Genomic DNA, 4,922 nt, shown 5'->3' with positions numbered 1-4,922 from the left:
TACTTAGTTTTACTTTAAATATTATAGTTCACAAGGCGTTCAAATACTTCAAACTTAAGTTTTAGAATTTTTGGTATACTACTTATAAATAAACCTGCATGTTCAATAAGTTTTCACGCATGCACGTTGCATTTCTTAACTATTACGGTTAAATGAAAGGTTTTAAACAAAACAATTAAGAGTTAAATTTATAGTTTCATTTCAATGTATAATGGACATATAATACCTTTATTTTATTTTTCAGCAGTCTTTCATCATTATTCCCAACATTTTGATAGGATTTAAAGAAGTTACTGCAATTTCTACTATACTTTAGTAGTAGTGAGTCCAGTTTTTATTTTTTTTATATATATTTTGATCATATTATTAATTGTATTGTTTTTATTCGAAATATGTGGGGGAAGGAACGTGAAGATTACTTGAAGAAATAGCTATACTAGTGTTTCACCAAAAAACAGCTATATTGAGTAATTTAATAAACTATTGACTAATTTAATATACCATATTGTCACATGATGACAAAATTGTTTAATGGAGTGTAGATCTCTATCACATTTCTATATAAGAGCTACAATCCATCGTTGAAAAACAACGAACATAAAGATTTTCACAATGGCTACTTCTTCTACCCTCCACTTGTTTCTCCTTTCACTATCTCTTCTTTCACTTTTATCTTCATCAGTTGCATTAACGAAGTCCCATATACCTAAACCCGACACCTTTGTGTTTCCCATTGCAAAAGACCCAAAAACGCTTCAATACTCAACTAGTATTAAAATGGGAACCCCTGCAGTGCCCTTAGATCTTGTCATTGACATAAGGGAGCGTTTCCTATGGTTTGAATGTGATGATTCCTACAATTCCACAACTTACAACCCAACCCAATGTGGTACAAAGAAATGCAAGCAAGCTAGAGGCACCGGTTGCATCGATTGTACCAATCATCCTTTCAAAACCGGATGCACAAACAACACTTGTGGTGTTGAACCGTTCAACCCATTCGGTGGATTCTTTGTGAGTGGAGATGTAGGAGAGGATATCATATCCTTCCCACGTATCACTAGCGATGGCCGAAGAGTTACCAACGTGCGCGTGCCACGTTTCATTTCATCATGTGTGTACCCAGATAAATTTGGCGTTCAAGGCTTTCTTCAAGGTCTAAGCAAGGGTAAAAAAGGAGTGTTAGGTCTTGCGAGAACTCTTATTTCTTTACCAACACAATTCGCAACTAGATTTAAACTCGACCGTAAGTTTACACTATGTTTACCTTCAACTTCCCAAAAGAATGGGCTTGGGCCTGGGAGTCTGTTTGTTGGTGGGGGTCCATATAATTTGGGCTCTAATAAAGATGATGCTTCCAAATTTCTTAAATACACCCCTCTTATTACTAACCGTCGCAGTACTGGTCCTATATTTGATAACTTTCCTTCAACCGAGTACTTTATTAAGGTGAAGTCAATTAAGGTAGACAACAACGTTGTCAATTTTAATACCACGTTGCTTTCTATTAACAAACTAGGAGAAGGTGGTACCAAACTCAGCACAGTGATTCCTCACACAACATTACACACTTCAATATATAATCCACTTTTGAATGCTTTTGTGAAGAAAGCTGAAATTAGAAAGATTAAGAGAGTGAAAGCTGTTGCACCATTTGGAGCTTGTTTTGATTCAAGAACAATTAGCAAGAGTGTTACCGGACCAAATGTGCCTACAATTGATTTGGTCTTGAAGGGGGATGTTGAATGGAGAATCTTTGGTGCTAATTCAATGGTTAAGGTTAATGAAAATGTGTTATGTCTTGGATTTGTTGATGCGGGTTCTGAGGAAGTGGGACCATCAGCAACTTCAATTATTATTGGTGGGCATCAATTGGAAGATAATCTTGTGGAGTTTGATCTTGTTTCCTCAAAACTTGGCTTTAGCTCCTCACTTTTACTCAACAAAGCAAGTTGTTCCCACTTTAGGGGATTTTAAGACTTGACTTTTCGTCTAATATCATAAACTCTAATGTATGGAAATAAGTGTTTAGTTTACACTCATGCAGTCATCTATATCTTTCAATGTGTCTGGTTTCACATAGAGTTTGTTTGACAAATTCATTGTAATTCCAAATATGTATTATATTTATATAAAACAATTCTACTATTCCCACCGGTGTCTCTATTGGTTTAGTCCCTATTAAATTTAATATTACCATTTGAAACATCTTCGGTACTCTATATAAACTGTGTCATGAAAAAAAGCAGTGTAAATAAACTAGTTTCATGCTAAAATTTGATGAAATACAACATCATTTTCCACAAAAAAAAAATGCAACATCACTTTAAAGTGTCTACCGTTTCCGTTTTTGTAAGTTACATGGCTAGAAGTGGTTTTAAAACCAGATTATCCATTTTGGTTGGTCGTTTTCTCCATCGTCTTCATCATTAGAAGTAGTTGCAAAACCATTAAACGCGACAATTAGATGTCTTCTCGATTATCTTTGTCGTACTCTTTGTTCATTGTCACAGTCCTAGCACGATGTGTCCTAAATATCTTGTGTCACAGATTCTGATGATCTTGGTAGATGGATATGCTTCCTTTCTTTTTTAGTGCAATATGAAAGAATAAGCAGAGTAGTATTTAATACTTGTCATTTTGACAAATTAAATTGTCTTTACAATATACCGGTCAAGAAATTCGTTTTAGAGTAATGTTAGCAATATTTTCTTTTGAACATTTTTTTTAACGTTTTCTCTTTTATTTTATCGATTAAGTTAATATGAGTTTTACATTTTCTCATATAAAGTGGTGGTATATATATTGATTTCATCCAATAAAAAAATAAATATTAAAAAACATGTTTAAAATATAGTGTTGTTTCTTCATTCCTTCTACACATTTTTAATTTTAAATGAAAAAAAAATTGTTATTTCTTGATCTCCAATTCACCCATCATCAATAATTAAATAGCATTGCTCATAAGAAAATACAGTTTATGGAAGTCATAATTAAATGCGCAAGAATCCAGGAGTTGACTGTGAGCTGGGCTTGGGTAGGTTCTTTCGATTTTCCCTGGGTTAACTAAACTCCCAACTAGCTAACTAGGGATTTGATTTTGAAATAAATATTCTTTGTGCTTTCACACTCAGTCTTTGAACAGCATAATTTTAATTATTTTCATTTAACTATTTTTTGAAACTTTTAAAAACTAGAATTTTAGATTTTTAGACAAAATATACGTTCAGGAAATCAATTCATTTTTTGAAATTTATTGGTTTGTAAAAAGAAAAATAATACAGAAAGAAAAGAGAAAATGGGAAAAAATATCATTAAGGAGGCAAACTCAAACTTCTGCGAAACAAGTTAAGACCACTCACAATTGGTTGTTGTATTGCTCTACATTAAGAGAAAATTTTATGTGTTTTTTAAGCCTATACCTATTTGATTTGATTTGGATGTAACCATAATAAAATTTAGGCTAAAATATAGTTTTAATTCCCGCAAATATATCTCGTTTTGGTTTTAGTATTCGTAAAAAAATTGAAGAAAAGGTTCCTGCAGTGGCGGATCTTGAAAAAAGTACGGGGTGCCAAAAATTAAAATTCACCAGTGTAATTAATTTACCTTAAGGGGTGCCGAATGGTTTGAACAATTTGTCTATGATTTACTTGTTTATTATTTAATCTGGCACAAGAAAAAAAGAAAAAAATGGATAAACAAAAAGTACAAGCTAGTGGGGATCGAACCCACCACCATCTAGCACAAGAAAAAAAGAAAAAAATGGATAAACAATAAACAAAAAGTAAAAAAGTACAAACAGTACAAACTAGTGGGGATAGTACAAACTAGTGGGGATGATCGAACCCACCACCATGTTGTTGACTGGACAATGTTCTACCACTATGTATGTTGCGATGCAAACCAATATACATCAGTCGCATGTTTAGTATAAATATCAAAGTATAGGGGGAGCCGTGGCCCACTTGGGCTACTCAAGGGACTATTTTAAAAAACAAAATATTTTGCGAGACTTTTTTCTACAAAATGGATTTAGTCATCATGTGCAACGTATACAAATCATCACAAAAATGGGGTCGAATCTTATTTTAAAAAACGAAATATTTTGCAAGGACTTTTTTCAACAATTTTTTTTACGGACTAAAACCAAAACGATGCATATTTGCACGACTAAAATCATATTTTAGCCTAAAATTTATTTTTAGAATCATTACTCGCTATGTCTCACATCGGGTGTTTAATTCGAGTTTTACCTAGTTATTAAGAAAATGATTAATAATGTTGATTTTTAGGGCATAATATATATGTATTTCCTTCGTCTTAAAATATAAACAAAAATTAGTCAACAAAAGTTAATGTATTTGATCCAAAATTTGTATCGTATACATCAACTTATGTTATCTCATTTTTGCTTATATTTTGAGACATATAAAATATCATTTACTAAAACACATATATTAATTATAGTTAGTGAAGTAGTTATAAATAATTGAAATATAATAAATAAGAATATGTTAATGGAAAAATAATAATATTGTATTGATGGAATGAAAGGGACAAATAATTTGAGATAAGGAAAAATAAGAAAGGGACACTTAATCTTAGACGGAGAGAGTATCAACCAAGTGAGAATGTGAGATAGTGTTGGCCAAGTTCAAAAATCAAGTGAGATAGTGTTAGTATCTAAAAAGAGTGCTAGCAAAACTTTTTTAAATCAATCTTATATCTATTGTCTAAAAACTTAGGGAAACCTCCATATGTGATTTTGAATTTTAGTTAAGTAATTAATGTACGACAAAATCTAAATAGTGTCTTAAGACATTCGTTAACGAAACTAGATTAAAATATAATTTTGGGAATTGGTAAGAAAATGCATATTCAACTTTTTGAATGTCTAAAAATTATTTAGTTTCAATATA

The 4,922-nt window shown here is 31.7% G+C and overlaps 1 pseudogene across 1 annotated transcript; it reads left to right on the top strand.

Moving 5' to 3' along the window:
- The first annotated feature begins 576 nt into the window (after nt 1–576).
- On the top strand, nt 577–2,148 carry LOC146902412 (putative aspartic proteinase GIP2 pseudogene; annotated as a pseudogene). The gene has a single exon (XR_015023582.1). The product of XR_015023582.1 is annotated as a putative aspartic proteinase GIP2 pseudogene (transcript).
- Nucleotides 2,149–4,922: the final 2,774 nt, after the last annotated feature.

The sequence above is a fragment of the Medicago sativa genome, chromosome 8 (assembly GCF_051527215.1).
Source record: "Medicago sativa cultivar Bolivia chromosome 8, Bolivia_mono, whole genome shotgun sequence".
NCBI lineage: Eukaryota > Viridiplantae > Streptophyta > Magnoliopsida > Fabales > Fabaceae > Medicago > Medicago sativa.
Note: the sequence above shows the minus strand (reverse complement) of the source record. Positions and strands in the feature narration are given on the sequence as shown.